Here is a 20,304-nt window from a genome sequence, read left to right on the forward strand (position 1 = left end):
GGCGACGGGGCGAAGGCGCGGAGGAGAGGCCCGGTCGGGCGGCGCTCCCTGGTGGTGCGAGGCGGCGGTGATGTGGGCCGGGAGGGCCCCGTACGGGCCGGCGGGCCGGTGGCGGGGGAAGCGGCGATGTGGGCGCTGGGTTGCCACGTGGCGCGCCCCGGTTGGTCGAAGGCGGCGGCGGACGCTGTCCGGCCGGGGACGGATGTGTCCGGTGCGTCGGAGCTGATTTCTTTAGGGTTAGAAGGAGGGGGTCCGAGATTTGGAATGGGGGGTATATATAGGCATAGAGGGAGCTAGGAGTGTCCAAATGAGGTGCGGTTTTCGGCCACGCGATCGTCATCGAACGCTCTAGATGATGGAGAGGGTTTTGGTGGGTTTTGGGCCAAATTGGAGGGGTGTTGGGCTGCAACACACACAAGGCCTTTTCGGTCCCTCGGTTAACCGTTGGAGTATCAAACGAAGTCAAAATGGTACGAAACTTGACAGGCGGTCTACCGGTAGTAAACCAAGGCCGCTTGGCAAGTCTCGGTCCAATCCGGAAATGTTTAATCCCCACACACGAAAGAAAGGTAGAATTGACCACCGGAGGAGAACGAAGCGCCGGAATGCAAAACGGACAACGGGGAAAATGCTCGAATGCATGAGATGAACACGTATGCAAATGCAATGCACATGATGACATGATATGAGATGCATGATAACGACAACAACACATGGAGAAAAAAACCCGAACCCGAGAAAATAAAATAAATTAACGCCAGAAACGGCAAGAGTTGGAGTACATATTGGGTAAATTACATCCGGGGTGTTACAACACTCCACCACTACGAAAGGATCTCGTCCCGAGATCTAGGACTGAAGAACGCCGGGTACTCAGAATGGAGGTGATCCTCGCGTTCCCAGGTAGCTTCACGGTCGGAATGGTGTGACCACTTGACTTTGAGGAATTTGATTGACTTGTTGCGAGTCTTGCGTTCAGTCTCTTCAAGAATAGCAACTGGGTGCTTACGATAAGAGAGATCTTCTTGGAGCTCAATGTCCTCGAAGTTGACGGTGCGGTCAGGAGTCTTGAAGCACTTTCGGAGCTGAGAGAGATGGAACACGTCATGCACATTTGCAAAGTTTGAAGGAAGCTCGAGTTGATAGGCGAGATCGCCTCTCTTGCTGACAATCTTGAAAGGTCCCACGTATCTAGGGGCAAGCTTCCCTTTGATACTGAAGCGACGAGTACCTTTCATAGGAGAGACGCGGAGGTAAACATGATCTCTGATCTCGAAAGCCAAATCACGGTGCTTACTATCATAGTAGCTCTTCTGGCGGGATTGGGCTGCTTTGAGGTTATCTCGAATGACTTTGCACATCTCCTCTGCCTCTGTGATTAAGTCATTTTCGAGAAGCTGACGTTCACACGGTTTCAGACCAGTTGAGAGGGGTACGGCACTTCCTGCCATACAGAATTTCAAATGGGGCCTTGCCCGAACTTCATGCCGAAGGAGATCACACAAGCCCTGAGCATATCTTCAAGAATCTGGTTGACACGCTCTACTTGGCCGCTAGTTTGAGGATGGAAAGCTGTGTTGAAGCGGATGTTGGTGCCCATGGCCTTCTGAAAAGAATCCCAAAACTTTGAGGTAAAGATGTTGCCACGGTCTGAAGAGATCACTTGAGGAATACCGTGCCGAGATACAATTCGAGAGGTATAGAGCTCCGCCAATTGAGCTGCAGTGATTGACTCTTTGATAGGCAGAAAGTGAGCCACTTTAGTGAGTTTGTCGATAACAGCGAATATAGCATCATTGCCACGTTTGGACTTTGGAAACCCTGTCACGAAGTCCATTTCAATGTGGTCGAACTTCCATTCTGGAATGGCAAGAGGTTGGAGGAGACCCGCTGGCCTTTGGTGTTCTGCCTTCACTCTTCTGCAGACATCACATTCATTCACGAATTGAGCAATCTCGCGCTTCATTCGAGTCCACCAATAAGCCTGCTTGAGGTCTTGATACATCTTCGTGCTACCAGGGTGGATGGAGAGGAGAGAATTCTGAGCCTCGTTCATGATCACTTTACGAAGGTCACCTTTGGGCACAACAATACGATCCTCGAAGAAGAGAGTATCCTTGTCATCAAGGCGGTAGCACTTGTACTTGGGTTGACTCTTGGCAATCCCAATATTCACCTTTCTGACCATAGCATCGAGAAGCTGAGCTTGGCGAATCTGGTCTTCCAAGGTAGGAGAGACTTGAAGGTTGGCGAGGAAACCTTGAGGAACAACTTGCAGATTAAGTTTGCGGAAAGCTTCACAAAGCTCGGGTTGATAAGGCTTGAGAATCAGACTGTTGCAATAAACCTTTCTGCTCAAAGCGTCAGCAATCACATTAGCCTTGCCTGGAGTATACTCGATACTCGGATTATACTCTTGAATCATTTTGACCCATCGAGTTTGTCTGAGGTTGAGATTAGGCTGAGTGAAGATGTACTTGAGACTCTTGTGATCAGTGAAAATGTCCACTTTTCTTCCCAATAAGAGATGCCTCCAAGTCAAAAGAGCATGCACAACTGCCGCCAACTCGAGATCATGAGTGGGGTAGTTCTTCTCGTTGGGCTTCAACTAGCGAGAGGTATAAGCCACAACTTTCTTCTCTTGCATCAACACTGCACCAAAACCTTGGAGAGAGGCATCACAAAAGACCTCGTACGGCTTGGATTCATCAAGCGGAGTCAGAACTGGAGCAGTGATCAATTTCTCTTTCAAAGTGTTGAAAGCAATGTCACACTCCGGAGACCAAACGTACTTGACGTGCTTCTGGAGAAGATTTGAGAGAGGCTTCGCGATCTTAGAAAAGTTTTCAACGAATCTTCGACAGTAGCTTGTGAGACCGAGGGAGCTACGGAGTTGCTTCACGTTCTGAGGAGGTTCCCAATTCACAATTGCAGACACCTTCTCAGGATTCACCGCAATGCCCTTGGCAGAGATGATATGACCAAGATAAAGAACCTCATCGAGCCAAAATTCGCACTTGGAGAACTTGGCGTAGAACTTGTGTTCTCTGAGCTTATCGAGTACCAAACGCAAGTGCTTGGCATGATCTTCCTTGTTCTTCGAGAAAACCAGAATGTCGTCGAGATAGACCAAAACGAAGTCATTGGTGTAGGCGTTGAAGATGAAGTTCATCATGCGAGAGAAAGTCGAAGGAGCGTTGACGAGGCCAAAAGACATGACAGTGTACTCATATGAACCATAGCTTGTCCTGAAAGCCGTCTTGGGAATATCTTGCTCACGAATTCGAATCTGATGATAACCCATACGGAGATCAAGCTTGGAGAATACTTGGACACCTTTGAGTTGTTCGAACAGCTCGTTGATGTTGGGAAGTGGGTATTTGTTCTTGATGGTCTTCTTCTTCAATGGATGGTAGTCAACACAAAGTCGGTCTGTTCCATCCTTCTTCTTCACAAAAAGAACACCACAACCCCACGGAGAAGAACTAGGCCGGATGAGACCCATTCTCTCTTCAATATCGAGTTGTTTCTTCAGCTCCTTCAACTCTTCAGGTCCGAGTTTGTAAGGACGCTTGCACACAGGTTCCGTGCCAGGCTCAAGATCAATGACGAATTCAACTAGCCGGTGCGGAGGCATTCCTGGAAGCTCTTCTGGAAAAACGTCTTGATATTCGCAAACGACTGGAATTTGTGAGATGGCATCCAGTTCACCCTTCTCATTGAGAGAAAACAGACGGATGGTATCATCACGAGCGGCAAAGACAATTACATCCTCAGACGAATGAGTCAATTGAATCTGCCTGGCTGCACAATCAAGATGCGCCTTGTGCTTAGAAAGCCAATCCATTCCGAGAATAAGATCAATATCTGAATTACCAAGAACCATTGGAGAACAAAGAAACTTGTAATCGCCCAACGTGATAGTAACATCCGGAGCCATCATTTTGGTGTTCATGAACAAACCCGGAGAAGAAACCGCTATCGGCTTAGGCAAAGCAATAGTATGCACATCATGCATGGATGCAAAAGGCTTCGATAAAAATGATAAAGATGCACCCGTGTCAAAAAGAACTCTTGTGGGAATGTCATTAACAGGAAGGTTACCCATAATCACATCTGGCGAGTCCTCTGCCCGAGCTGCATTCAGCAAGTTGACCTTGGCGGACTTGGTGTTATGCTTGACCATAGTTGTACTTGCCAATCTCACAGGAGGAGGAGGAGGAAGACGCCTCTGGTTGAAGCACTTGTTGGCATAGTGGCCCTTCTGTTGGCACTTGTTGCATGTGACCTCTGAAAGCGGACGGTGATACGGAGCACTCGATCTTGGAGCTTGAGACGAAGTCTTGTTCTGAAAGCCAGGGTTGGGTGGGTGGGAAGATCCAATGCCACCTTTGCTCTTCTGATACGGCTGGCGAAACGGAGGAGGAGGAAGCCAATACTTCTGCTGCTTGGCCACTTGAGTAGAGGAAGAAGGAGTAGCATCTCTGACTCGCTTCTTGGAAGCTTCACACCTCAGTTGAGCGGCCTCTTGCTTCAATGCCATGTTGTAGAACCCATCATACCTCAAGGGCTCAAAGAGAACAAGAGCTAGCTGAATTTCTTCCCTGAGACCACCCCTGAACTGGTATATCATGCTCTTCTCATCAGGTATGTCCTGCTTGGCAAAGCGGGCGAGCTTCTGAAATAACTTGTTGTAGTCATAGACAGACAAAGAGCCTTGCTTCAGGTTGCGGAATTCCTCACGCTTGCTTTCAACCACGCTCTGAGGGATATGATGAGCTTTGAAGTCTTGACGGAATTCATCCCAGGTAATCGCACGTCCACCTCTAGAATCCTTGTACTATTGGAACCATTCTACAACTTGGTCTTTGAGTTGGAAGGATGCGAACTTGACAAAGTCCTCAGGCCTGACGTTACTGCACTCGAAATGCTTGCACAGATCCACGAGCCAATCGTCAGCATCAGTTGCCTCAACACAATTGCTGAAAGTCTTTGGCCCGTTAGCAAGGAACTGGTTGAGTGTAGCAAAGTGATTCTGATTGTTGCCTTGGTTGCATTGGTTCTCTTGATTGCGCTCTTGAAGAATATGCATGATTAACTGTGTGTTTGCATTGGTTGCGGCCATCACAGCTTGCCATGCCTCCGGAGGAGGTGGAGGTAATGGCGGATCCTGATTCTGATTCTGATTGGTGCTCTTAGCGGGAGCCATCCTGAAGAGGTTGACCGCCGTTAGCACATTGACAGATAAAATGAAGCTGAATCAAACGGTTTGAAAATTGCAACATAAAGTCTTCACATCCGAACAAAATGAACGAATGCATTCCTCTTGAAATGGTCACATATCCATAAATTGAGAAGCCACTTAGAATTTAGGTAGAGAAATAAATCAACAAGGTACGGATCAAGAACGAATAATCGGTAAGAAATCCCAATCTCAAACCAAATATCTATGGAAGAAGAACTAGAGCTACAAGAATTCCCACCTATGAAACTCCCGAACCTTTCCGGTTATGCAATCAGGTGTTGGGGATACAGGGGAAGCATAATATCTCACACAAATCTAGCAAATCCTACATGCAGCTGTATCCATCCTTTAACACATAACCGAGAAAAACTTCGGAAACCATCTACCTCAACCTTAGAAAAGCATCCGTTATACAAGTTATGGCGATACTCCTGAACTCCCGCCCCAATACTGGGTGGCGTCGAGGTTATCTCACCAACGAACTGCATAAAAGAGATTTTCGATGTCGGCGTACTAAACTCAGGTATTCTAGAACTGCAACGATAAAATTATGACGACAACACCTCGGAGCTCAACTCCCCGGGACACTGCCACAAAACCCCTGACAGGAGGCACCAAGACAATGTTCTCGTCACAAAACCATCGGAACGATTCTAAGATACTCGCGTGATCCTAAAAAAAGTTTAGTGAAATTTGAGAAGAGAAGAGTCAAACTCTACGTCAGGATGCCTTACCAGAGCGATGAGGAGACTGGGAAGTAAAAAAGAATTCCTAAACTCTCCGATATATAATTTCTAAATGACTCAAAACATTTTTTCTAGACACAAACTCGGTTGCTAAAAACGATCAAGCAATGGGGCTCCTAAGGTCGGGGAAGGCTCTGATTACCAATTTGTAACGCCCTCGATGTGGCTATAGCTCCCACGTATCGAGGCACGACTTAGAGACATAACCGCATTGAAAGCAATGTCGCAAGTTAGGCAATCTTCACAACATCCCATGTAATATAGATAATAAAAGGGGAGATACATAGTTGGCTTACACTCGCCACGTCACACAAAGTACATAAATAGCATTACAACATTCAAACACTCATGGCCCGACTACGGCGCCAAAATAAAAGATAAACCCAACAAGCGACACGGTCCCGATCACCCCAACTAGGCACCACTACTGATCATCAGGGAAAGACACGTAGTAACGGCGTTAGTCCTCGTCGAACTCTCACTTGAGCTCAAGCGCGTCATCTGGAGCGGAATCATCAGGCCCTGCATCTGGTTTGGAAGTAATCTGTGAGCCACAGGGACTCAGCAATCTCGCACCCTCGCGATCAAGACTATTTAAGCTTAAAAGGTAAGGCAAGGAAAATATGTGGAGCTGCAGCAAGCGATTAGCATATATGGTGGCTAACCTGTTTGCAAAAGAGAGCGAGAAGAGGAGGCAAAGTGCGAGTGAGTAACTAAAGGACAACCTGCGCAAGCATTACTCCAACACCGTGTTCACTTCCCGGACTCCGCCGAGAAAAGACCATCACGGTAACTCACAATGTTGATACTTTTTAACTAAGTTAAGGTTCAACTTATCTACAACTGGACATTAACAAATTCCCATCTGCCCATAACCGCGGGCACGGCTTTCGAAAGTTCAAATCCCTGCAGGGGAGTCCCAACTTAGCCCATGACAAGCTCTCACGGTCAACGAAGGAATAGACCTCCTCCCGAGACGTTCCGATCAGACTCGGTATCTCGGTTCTACAAGACACTTCGACAAGTTAAAACAAATCCAGCAACACCACCCAGATGTGCCGACAAATCCCGATAGGAGCTGCACATATCTCGTTCTCAGGGCACACCGGATGAGCAAGACGTCGGGTAGGCCAGCCCAGAGTTGCCCCTGGTAGCCCCGGATATCGCTCGGTTGGACCAACACTCAGAGGAGCACTGGCCCGGGGGGGCTAAAATAAGATGACCCTCGGGCTCCGGAAACCCAAGGGAAAAAGAGGCTAGGTGGAAAATGGTAAAACCAAGGTTGGGCATTGCTGGAAAAGCTTTAATCGAGGCGAACTATCAAGGGGTTCCCATTATAACCCAACCGCGTAAGGAACGCAAAATCCAGGAACATAACACCGATATGATGGAAACTAGGGCGGCAAGAGTGGAACAAAACACTAAGCGAGAGGCCGAGCCTTCCACCCTTTACCAAGTATACAGATGCATTAAGATAACATGGTAATATAATGATATCCCAACAAGTAAATAATGTTCCAACAAGGAACGGTCTCCAATCTTCACCTGCAACTAGCAACGCTATAAGAGGGGCTGAGCAAAGCGGTAACATAGCCAATCAACGGTTTGCTAGGACATGGTGGGTTAGAGGTTTGACATGGCAATTTGGGAGGCATGATAAGCAAGTGGTAGGCATCGTAGCATAGGCATAGCAAAAGAGCGAGCATCTAGCAAAGCAAAGATAGTAGTGATTTCGAGGGTATGATCATCTTGCCTGCAAAGTTGTCAGAGTTGACTGGATCCTCGAAAGCAAACTCAACGGGATCCTCTTTAGCGCACTCGTCTCCCGGCTTTACCAAACAAGACAAACAAGCAACAAGGACACAATCAACCACGTGCAAGGATCAAACAACATGATGCAAAGATGGTATGCTATGCGGGATGCAATATGTGATGCATATGCAAGATTTTTGACAAGGAATGAATGAACCTAGCCTCAACTTGGAAATCCAAGTGTGCCACTGGAAATATGAGATGAAATCGCTTGAAAACGATATAAATAACGCCGGAATCGGAGTTACGGTTTGGAAATGGCAAGCAATTCAAATATGACCACGTTCTGCGATTTACAGCAAGTAGCCATCTAAATGCAACAAGATGAACATGCTACAGCACCCAAACATGACAACAAAATACATGGCAGGGATCCATTCATGATGCTTAACAAAAGTCTACCACTGAGCTACGGCCAATTCATCCATTAACAGGTTCAAACAAGCATGGCAAAAATGCATTTGGTAAACAGATTTCAGACTTAGTGAAATTAACATCTGTCTGGAATTTCAGATCAGATAGCACACTTTGGAGAAACAAAACTACATGCTATAGGACCTGAACATGGCAAAGTAAAGCATGGCATGGAGCTACTCAAAGAGCTTAACAAAAGTCCCTTAGTGACCTTGAGCCAAAAGGGATCAGAAAATACATTTGCAAGCATGTGAACATGGCAAAAACATAATCAGTTCTCAGACTTGGTGAAAACTGGAGCATGCTGAAACAGATATCAAGTAGGCATGTTTACGAGCTCGATGCACTCACTACAGAGCAAGTCATGACAATCTAAGCATGCACCCATCAAGAATACACAAAATACAAGCTAGACTTGGTAAGAACAATAACATAGCATGCACGGATCAACTACAACATCCTCGGCAAAATTGCTAACAAGTAGACAATCTGCCCAGATTCATGAAACGACAAAAGTAGAGCTCGATTGACTCAAGCTAGGGTGCTCCATAATTGCAAACAAAGACATGGATGGATAGAGCACTACAATATTAACAAAACATCCTTTCTGATCATCCTCAAAAGAGGCACGGATCACTAGGAAACAACATGAACATATGGCAATATGAGATAAACAGATCAAGGACTTAGTGGAAAAGCTAAGTCCCTGAAATCAGCATTAACGAATGCTCCACTTTGCAAGCTTGTGCTAGTCACCACACACATCAAAAAATACATGGGTTGCACCTCTGGATATATGGCAAAACATATAACAAAACCCATGAAGAGCTCAGGGGCATATCATGCACACAATAATCATGGCAAAAATGACAAATATCTAATTGGAGTAGCAGATCTGATAATTATCCCAAATAGCACTCTTCTAACAGCATTTCGGGCATCAAGATGAACTCAAATGAAAATGATGCAATGAGATGAAATGATGTGCTCTCTGAGTCGAACATTTTGATATGCTATATGACCAAAACGAAACTACAGATGAGGAGTTACGGCATGATGAACAATGCAAATTATTATGGTTTCGGGGATAAAAACTCAACCGTCCCAACTCAAATCTAGATCCGGCCGGGATCACTGTTCATGCGTGGAAGTCGAGGTCGCCGGAACCTCGCCAGAGAAGAGGTGGAGGAGGCCGGACTTGGCGGACGACGAGGCGGCGGTGGGCGAAGGCGGCGGCCGGCGCCGGAGCTGCGGCGAGGGGAGGCGCTGCGCGAGGACGCGGCGGGCCGGTCGGGCGAGCTCGCGGCCGGCCGGCGTCGATGGCGCCGCGGCGGCGGAGGTGGCCGGCGACGGGGCGAAGGCGCGGAGGAGAGGCCCGGTCGGGCGGCGCTCAATGGTGGCGCGAGGCGGCGGTGATGTGGGCCGGGAGGGCCCCGTACGGGCCCGCGGGCCGGCGGCGGGGGAAGCGGCGATGTGGGCGCCGGGTTGCCACGTGGAGCGCCCCGGTTGGTCGAAGGCGGCGGCGGACGCTGTCCGGCCGGAGACGGACGTGTCCAGCGCGGCGGAGCTGATTTCTTTAGGGTTAGAAGGAGGGGATCCGAGATTTGGAATGGGGGAGGTATATATAGGCATAGAGGGAGCTAGGAGTGTCCAAATGAGGTGCGGTTTTCGGCCATGCGATCGTGATCGAACGCTCTAGATGATGGAGAGGGTTTTGGTGGTTTTGGGCCAAATTGGAGGGGTGTTGGGCTGCAACACACACGAGGCCTTTTCGGTCCCTCGGTTAACCGTTGGAGTATCAAACGAAGTCCAAATGGTACGAAACTTGACAGGCGGTCTACCGGTAGTAAACCAAGGCCACTTGGCAAGTCTCGGTCCAATCCGGAAATGTTTAATCCCCACACACGAAAGAAACGTAGAATTGACCACCGGAGGAGAACGAAGCACCGAAATGCAAAACGGACAACGGGGATGCTCGAATGCATGAGATGAACACGTATGCAAATGCAATGCACATGATGACATGATATAAGATGCATGACAACGACAACAACACATGGAGAAAAAAACCCGAACCCGAGAAAATAAAATAAATTAACGCCGGAAACGGCAAGAGTTGGAGTACATATTGGGTAAATTACATCCGGGGTGTTACACTTATAGTGATGTGCATTACTGAGAGGGCCCAGAGATACCTCTCCGACAATCTGAGTGACAAATCCTAATCTTGATCTATGTCAACTCAACAAGTCCCATCGGAGACACCTGTAGAGCACCTTTATAATCACCCAGTTACGTTGTGACGTTTGGTAGCACACAAAGTGTTCCTCTGGTAATCGGGAGTTGCATAATCTCATAGTCATAGGAACATGTATAAGTCATGAAGAAAGCAATAGCAGTAAACTAAAACGATCAAGTGCTAAGCTAATGGAATGGGTCAAGTCAATCACATCATTCTCCTAATGATGTGATCCCATTTATCAAATGACAACTCATGTCTATGGTTTGGAAACATAACCATGTTTGATCAACGAGCTAGTCAAGTAGAGGCATACTAGTGACACTCTGTTTGTCTATGTATTCACACATGTATTATGTTTCTGGTTAATACAATTCTAGCATGAATAATAAATATTTATCATGAAATAAGGAAATAAATAATAACTTTATTATTGCCTCTAGGGCATATTTCCTTCACGCACGTCGTCATCCCCATGGAGTCGAAACCTCCGAAGGGCAGGGCGGGCCTCTAAGCAAGGGAGACCTGGGTTATCCGATCCGAGGTGACCCACGCCTCCTCCACGCACGAGGACAGCGCACAGGAGGACACGAGGGAAGGGAATCCTTCCCTTAAGGGGAAGAGGGCGGCGTTTGAGGGCGCCGAGGAGGGAGTGCGGCCGAAAGGCCTGAAGAGGCTACGCAAGGCTTCTGTCAATCCAACTTTTCTGACTAGTCGGACGGGGACCTCCTCGAGCTGGGGAGTGAGAAGCCGGCTCCCTAAAGGTACGCAACTATAACCGGATTGGAATTTGAAACTTGTTCATTGAATTAAACTTATAAAAGAAATTTTGCAGCCTGTCAAGGGTACGCCTCAGCGGTGACACCTCGGTTGGGCTACCCCCGATAGACAGCGGGATGCCCGAGCCCGCCATGACCCCTTCATCTCTTGAGGGGCTGGGGGAAGCATCATCCGGTCTGGCCCCCCGGGTCAACACAACCAGGGCCAAGATACAGGTCATCACGGCTGTCGTGGAATTGTCACGGCAGATGTCCTCGTGAAAGGACTTAGTCGTGGAGCCATCGCAACGAGTTAGCTTGAAGGGGTTAAAGCGGACACAGGGACGCAAGAGAGTTCATACTAGTTCGGCCCCTTCGATGAAGGTAAAAGCCTACGTCTAGTTGTGATGGATTTGATGGGGTTTCGATGACTAGGGAGCAAACAAGCTTCGCCTAAGTCTCGAGTTGTTGTCTGTTGTCTGAACCGCCGCCGGGTCGTCCCCTTATATACACGGGTGACGCCCGTCGGTTCACAGAGTCCTAATACCGGCTCATAGATGTGTCCGGTTTGGTCTCTACTTATTCCTAACTTACAATACAAGTTACATACCAACGCTGGTTTACGGCTACAGGCCTTGAACCGACTATGGGCCTTGAGCCCTCATCTGCCTTCTTGGGCTTTAACATAGTTAACTACTGACGAAGTTAACCCGACCCAGATAGGCCGGTTTACGCCCAGTAGTGATATCCCCAACATTAGGCCCCGGATTGATTTGAACAGGTTCATGTCAATCCTTAGCAAAAATCTTCATCTTCAACATCTTCTTGTAGTTTGTTGGACCGCCATGATGTCACCTTCTCTGGTCGTTGTAAACCGGCGTGACATCACCTGTTATAAAGAAACTTATCCATGATACCATTTTTGTTTAATAGGTCTGCGACAATCGAGGCGACAGCTTCGTTTCCAAACCCACGGTCCCTTGATTTTCGCGCCTAACACATGTCCCTTGCTTTATAAATAGGACCGAAGGGTCATTTCTTTTTTCCCCTTCGTGCCCTTCTGCTTCGTCTTCCCCGCGTCGTCTAGCTTCAGAGCTCCGCCGCCGTCGACGACCTCTGCTCCAACCTTGGCCGCTGCATCACCCTGATTGTACCAGAACATCGTGGCGACCTTCTGCTTCTTCCTCGGCTTCGGTGAGTTCTTCACCTTTTCCTCCGTAGATCCGTTCTAGGGTTTCCAAGTTCTTCAGTGTTCATCGTCTGCTTCGTACTCATATGATAGATCTTAGACGAACCTGTGAACCTTTGCTCTGTGTAGCGGTAGTTTTTAGCATCCGCCCTCACTTACATGCCTCAAGACCATAGATCTACCTGTATCTCTGCCCATTGATTCGGTACTGTTCTTTTTTGAACCTTGAATATTTTCCTTCTTTTCTGAACTTGCTTCAGATCCGTCGCTGTAGAGAAATCTTGTGAAATCTGTTTCTGTACACTTACCCATCCGCAATCTCAACTGTTTCAATGCTTAGATCCGGCGGTTTAACTTGGTGTAGAAAAAATTAACAAACCGGTATATACCATTAGTCCCCTTGTTGAACCGCCAGATGTTGTTGCTTCATAAAACTCCGGTTTAGATAGAGTTGTCTCCGGTTTAACATTGTACATACCAGTGCACTTTAATCAATGCATTCTTGAACCGGAATCACCTATCTTGTAGATTTCATCATGGCCAAGCAAGTATATGAGTGCAACTGGGTTCCTTCTTGCGTCACAGAGACTCAGTTGAACAATTTAGTCCTGATCGGCGCTTTAGGCAGCAAAAACACCATCCATTGGAGGTTCCCTGGCAAAGAATGCCCTCCCACACCTCAAGAAGGAGAGGTCGTCGTTTTCATAGATCACTTCGCCCGGGGCTTTAAGCCGCCCGGCTCTAAATTTTACCAGGACGTTTTAGCCGATTTTCAACTCCGCCCACAAGACACTGGCCCCAACTCTGTTACAAACATGTGTCGCTTCCAAGTGCTCTGTGAGGTGTTCTTTCAAGAGGAGCCCACAGTGGAGTTGTTCAGAGACTGCTTCCATCTAAACCATCGTACTGAGTTTACTGACGGTTCCAATACGGAATTGGGTGGTGTGGCGATTCAGAAAAGGAAAGAGGTCACATACCCTCATGCCAAACTGCACAGCCACCCCAAAGAGTGGAATCAAACATGGTTCTATTGCAAAGACACCTCCCCTGCTGGTGAAAATCCTTTGCCTAGCTTTCGTCCGGAGCGGCTTAGCAATACACACCCCTTTCCACAAAGGTTGACTGCCAAGGAGAGAAGCAAATACGCTCCTCAACTGTCCAAGCTTAGAGCCTTCATGGCCAATGGTTTAACAGGAGTTGATCTAGCTCGCTGTTGGATATCGTGGAGCATACTGCCCCTTAGTCAGCGCTCCGGTTTGATGTGCGAGTATACTGGCAGTGTTGATGACCCACTGCAACATGCTAACATCCAGCTCACTGACGAAGAAATCACAGAGGCTGTGAATAAAATGCTGAATGAACCAGAACACGTCTGTGCTCGAACCAGCCTGCTTCCCTTCTGTGCCACCAACAAACCGCCAGCTGTAAGAGTTTGATTTTTCTTTTTACTGAACCTGTTATTGATATATCTGGTCATTATTTAATATCAATGTCTGTTTAAACAGGGTAATGATCCATTTTGGAGCAAGAAACTTCCACATGATAAGCCAGAAAAAACAGACAAACCGGAACGACCAACCCGGCCAAAGACTAAAGTCGTGAAACGGCCTGCCCACAAGAAGAAAACCACTGCATCTTCTGATCCGGCCCCTGATGATGATCTGGGTAATCCGGACCTTGAGGTAGAGCTTGACTCACTTGGCTTATTTTTCATGCGCCTTATTGATGATGATATTTGTCAGGATGATGCCGAAGCCAGCCATGCTGATGCTGCAGAGGTAATTATTCTCTCTTCCGATTCAGACCCTTTGCCTTCACTAAAAATCCGTCAGGCAAACCGGAAGGTTAAATTTTCTCATCCTCTTGCTTACTTGGATCCCAAATTTCTTATGAAGACCCAACAGCACGAAGCTCGCCGCATAACCTGGCACATCGGCCAGGTAGTTACCTCCGCTGCTTTACCAAACAGTCCGGTTCGAAAACACCATTCAGAGGTCTCTAATTTGCTTGTCAGTGCTTGTCCTAAAGCGGGCTGTTTTCGTCAACCTCTTAATCCATCTGACTCCGATTATCAGGTTACTTCCCACTCATCCTCTGGTGAGTCATCGGCTACTCACCTGCCACCGCTCAAAATGGTGCTTGGGTAAGCTATACTTATCATAATATTTCCGGTACATCACCTTGGAACATATGCTGTATTTGACTTTGTTATTCCTTTCAGGGCCAAGCCTAGGCCGAGCAAGAAGGCTCGCCTGGATAAAGCATCCGAGGAGGACGCCGTCCCTGAACCGGGTAAAACACCAGATCTTGAAGCGGCTATTCCTGAAGATATACCCAATGATCCACCATAGCAAGATGGCGATTTTATTGCTGAAGAAAGGCCTATTGATACCTCAAGTTCTGTCAACCAGCCCACAAGCCCCATCCGGTTTGGAAGATCCACCAGTCCATCCCAGCTTGCTGACAAACCGACTGCGCCAGTGCAAACTGGTGATGCTAAGGATGATGAAGTTGTAATTACTGGTATTGGCCGTACAGAGCCCAGCAATCCTGTCGTTTTATCCAAGCATACCGCCAAAGAAGAATTTGCTGCCATGGGCAAAGCCAAGTGGAATGTTGACTTGGCAACCTATGCTGCTCTGAATGCCCAAGATCTTCATTCTGGCTACCTGAACCGGCTGTATACCAGCCGTGATTATGAAGCTGGTTTGGTGAATATGATGAAAGAGAAATTTGAGGTAACTTCCATGTGCTTTTCCCTGCTTGGATATTTCAATCTTGTTAATTCTCCTAGCCCCCAAGGGCCGGTTTAGAATCTTCATTCAAACTGGGACTTGCTAGTATAAATCTCAATACTTCGGAATTCGTTGATGTAGCCCCCAAGGGCCGGTTCAACTTAGCGTAGTTAAACCGGGACTTTAAGTAATTGTCATCTTTATTTGAGCAAATAGCCATTAGCCCCCAAGTGCCAAGCTGAATACTTGTATTGATCTTGAGACTTTAGAATCTATTGAAAGATTAAGATCAAATACACATTAGCCCCCAAGGGCCAAGTACATAACTTGTTGTGTGGTTGGTACTTCAATTGTTGTACTTCTTGTGGAATCATATATTAGTCTGTATGTAGGCTGAACTGAAGACAAAAGAAAACCAAGTCGCCGATCTCCAAGAAAATCTGAAATCCCAACAAGCTGAAACCTCCAAAGCAAAAGAGGAATTAACCAGCGCTTTAAGCGCCATGGAACAGCTTAAGGAGGGCTTCAAGAAAGAGCGGGCGGATTGGGCCACTGAAAAATCTGCTTTAACCAAGCGAGCAGAAGATGCCGAGGCTGAAACTGGTGGTGGACGAACTGACCAGCATAAAGCGGCATGTGCATGCCATGACCGCTGCTATCTTTGGTAAGCTGGTTTGATTTCTGGATTGATTCGGCCGTCTTATAGAGCTACCAATTTGTTAACCCTTTGTAATATTTCAGGGACACGCATTGGTCACTTGGGGTCAGATGTGCGGAAGAAATTGAAAGCCGCCTACACATTGATCGAACAACTGTACACTGGTGCACAGCGGATCATCTGTACTACATCCCACAACAATCCGGCGCCCACTTTGATTCAGGACACTCTGAAGAGACTGTCGATGCTTCCTGTCCGGGTTGAAGAGCTGAAGAAATCTGCTGCTCGAACCGGTGCGATTAATGCCTTAATCCGGGTAAAAGCTTGGGTGCCGGATTTTGATCCTGTTGAAGCAGCTCAGGGCTATCCCAGCTTGAAGGAAGACGGGTCAGAGTTTAGTGAAGAGGATCTGCGAGCAATAAACCGGGAGGTGCGTCCGCTAGCTTGTCAATTGGTTGAAGAAGCAGACTTGTCTCATTATCAAGCCCAATATGACAACCAAAACAAGCGAGTAGCTGCACCAATTCCTGAAGCGGAAAATCTTATCCCTCCAATCCGTAAGCATACTTACGCTCCCGATATTGAACCATCGTTGCTGATCCACGATGAAGCTGTCTTTCGAGCATTAATGGGAATCGACTGGACAACTGTTGATTTCCAGCCGCTGGGTAGAGAAGCTGAAGTTGAAGTGGCGCGGGATGACCCACAACCATCAGGCCAGGCTGGTGACCAATCTTGAACCGGAAGCCGGTTTAAACTGCCTCTCCTTTGAAAAAACAATGATCTTATTTTGGGCACCGTGTTGCCTTGTAATAGGCTAGCCGACACTCTTGTTTTTTATATGCCTTCGTGCATAATTACTGCAACTTGTTCTTCCTTTGGGTGATGAACTTTCCAAAGTATTTTCTGCAATATAAAAAATCTTAAAGTGCCACCGCGGTTGTACCGTCAGGCGGAGTATGATGTCTGCATATATGAAATCAAAATATCTGAAATTTAAGCATATGATCAAATCTTTGAGATACATAATACCTGCCATCGTTGGGCATGAAGTTGGCTTAGCCAATCTTGAAGTGGAGGTTATAAACCCACACTATTGGAGGAGATAGCAGCTCCTGTATATATATAATGCCGGTTTACCATGTAAACCATGCCGGGTTATAATAAAACACCGTGTTACTCCGTAATAGGATGTTAATAAAAAATCAAACTGGGCAAATAGTCTCCGGATAAAAAATGGACCATGTTCCGTCAATTGACAGTTTGAACCGGTTTAAAACTTTGTCGGTTTAAAAAATGCAACAAAAAGAAAGAAATATCTATCAAAGAAAATTGTGAAGCAAAGGCAATGATAAAACCGTTTGCAAAAAGAGGCTTTATTTGAGCCGATCAGATGGCGTTACCATGGTCGGACACGACCAAGCTCCCGATAGGTGTAGCTATGGTTCAAGTCAGCTAGGTCCCCAAATGAAACCGTGGCATTTATGCCGATCAAGATGCGTGGCAATGGTTCGGGTTCGACCAAGCCCCCAAGTGATTCTGTGGCCTTAGGCCGATCAAGAGGCGTGACTGGTTCAGACGTGACCAAGTCCCCAAGTGATCTGGTGGCTCTCGCCTATCAAGAGGTGTTGCATTGGTTCGGGCACGACCAAGCCCCCAAGTGATATAACATGATGCTTTGAAAAGCTAACTCAAGGGGTAAACCGGAGGCCGCATTAGTACAACTCCGTGTAACCACACATGATGTAAAAGAACAGATACCCCGCTTTAGCTGAGGTTCCGGTTTATTATATTTAATCATAATATATACATCGTCGTAATATGTACATAAGTAGAGCCAATGGCTCAGGTATAGTAAGGCCGAAGATGAGCTATGTTCCACGGCCTGTTGGTCTCCTCTTCTGATGTGCGTGAGTCTTTATGCTCTCGAATATTGATCAGATACTATGACCCATTGTGCAGATTCTTGCTGACCACGAAAGGTCCCTCCCAAGGTGGGGATAGCTTATGCATATCAGTCTGATCTTGGATGAGCCGAAGCACCAAATCTCCTTCCTGAAAGGTTCTGGTTCTGACTCGGCGACTGTGATAACGACGAAGATCCTATTGGTAAATCGCCGAGCGGGCGGCTGCTATGTCACGTACTTCATCCAACAGGTCCAAAGCGTCTTGCCGTGCTGTCTCGTTTTCCGCTTCAACATAAGCCTCCACACGAGGTGAATCATGACGGATATCACTGGGGAGAACCACCTCCGCTCCGTAGACCATGAAGAACGGTGTGTATCCTGTTGATCTGTTGGGTGTAGTATTGATGCTCCATAACACAGATGGTAACTCTTCTACCCAACAACCCGGTGTTCTCTGCAAAGGAACCATAAGCCGGGGCTTGATGCCTCTCAAGATCTCTTGATTATCCCTTTCTGCTTGACCATTGGACTGTGGGTGTGCCATTGATGAAACGTCAAGCCGGATGTGCTCCCGTTCGCAGAACTCCTTCATGGCACCCTTGGACAAATTGGTACCATTATCTGTGATGATACTGTGTGGAAAGCCAAACCGGAAAATCACTTTTTTTATGAACTGAACCGTCGTGGCCGCATCACACTTGCTAACAGGTTCTGCCTCCACCCACTTTGTAAACTTGTCAACCGCCACCAGGAGGTGGGTCTTCTTATCTTTGTACCTTTTGAAAGGCCCAACCATATCCAGCCCCCAAGTCGAAAACGGCCAAGTAATTGGAATCATTCTCAATTCTTGAGCCGGCACATGAGCACGTCTTGAAAACTTTTGGCAACCGTCACATCGTCTGACCAGATCCTCCGCATCAGCATGAGCAGTTAACCAATAGAAGCCATGGCGAAACGCTTTAGCCACCAAAGATTTTGAACCGGCATGGTGACCACAATCTCCTTCGTGGATCTCATGCAAAATTTCACAGCCTTCTTCAGGAGACACACAGTGTTGAAACGCCCCTGATACACTGCAATGATGCAACTCGACATTGACAATAGTCATGGACTTGGACCGCCGGATTATCTGTCGGGCCAGAGTCTCATCCTATGGTAATTCGCCCCGGTTCATGTACGCCAAGTAAGGAAGCGTCCAATCCGGAATGACATGAAGAGCTGCCACCAATTGAGCCTCCAGATCAGGAATAGCCAAATCCGCTTCACTAGGGAGCTTGACCGATGGGTTGTGCAGCACATCTAGAAAAACATTGGGCGGGACCGGTTTGCGCTGAGAGCCGAGCCGGCTTAAAGCGTTTGTCACTTCATTCTTCCGTCGGTCCACGTGGTCCACCTGATAGCCTTTAAAGTGACTTGCAACAATATCCACCTCACAACGATATGCTGCCATGAGTGGGTCCTTGGAATCCCAAGTGTCAGACACTTGTTGCGCCACGAGGTCCGAGTCACCGAAGCACTTAACTCGACTTAGATTCATCTCCTTAGCCATCCGGAGACCATGGAGCAAGGCTTCATACTCAGCTGCATTGTTAGTACAAGGGAACATTAAGCGGAGAACGTAACAAAACTTATCACCTCGTGGGGAAGTTAATACGACTCCAGCCCCCGAGCCTTCCAATTGCCTGGATCCGTCAAAATGGATGGTCCAATATGTGTGATCCGGCTTTTCTTCATGTGCTTGCAGTTCCGTCCAATCATTGATGAAATCAACAAGTGCTTGAGACTTAACCACCGTCCGAGGCACATACTTCAACCCGTGCGGCCCAAGCTCTATAGCCCACTTGGCAATCCGGCCAGTCGCTTCCCGGTTGTGGATGATATCCCCCAAGGGAGCAGAAACGACCACCGTAATGGGGTGCCCTTGGAAGTATTGCTTGAGCTTCCGGCTTGCCATAAAAACTCCATATACCAGCTTCTGCCAATGCAGATACCTTTGCTTGGACTCAATGAGTACCTCGCTGATATAATAGACCGGGCGTTAAACCGGATGCTCCTTGCCTGCCTCTTTTCGCTCCACCACAATAGCCACACTGATCGCACGAGCATTAGCAGCAACATATAGCAGCAACGGCTCCTTGTCCATGGGAGCGGCGAGCACAGGCGGATTGGCCAATTGCCGCTTTAAGTCCTCAAATGCTTTGTCAGCAGTAGAACTCCAGACGAATTGATCCATCTTCTTCAACATCTGATACAAAGGGATTGCCTTCTCACCAAGGCGGCTGATAAACCGGCTTAACGCGGCAATCCGGCCTGCCAGGCGTTGAACATCGTTGATACACTTCGGTTTAGCTAGGGAGGTGATGGCAGTGATCTTCTCCGGATTAGCCTCGATTCCCTTGTTGGACACCAGAAAATCTAATAACTTGCCTGCCGGTACACCAAAGACACACTTGGCCAGATTAAGCATCATCTTGTACGTCCTTAGGTTATCAAAGGTTTCCTTCAAGTCGTCAACCAGAGTCTCCTTCTCCCTTGACTTAACCACGATACGTAAGCATGTACATTACGACCAATCTGCTTGTGAAGACAATTTTGTACACA

Source organism: Triticum dicoccoides, chromosome 7A (genome assembly GCF_002162155.2).
Source record: "Triticum dicoccoides isolate Atlit2015 ecotype Zavitan chromosome 7A, WEW_v2.0, whole genome shotgun sequence".
In the NCBI taxonomy this organism is placed as follows: domain Eukaryota; kingdom Viridiplantae; phylum Streptophyta; class Magnoliopsida; order Poales; family Poaceae; genus Triticum; species Triticum dicoccoides.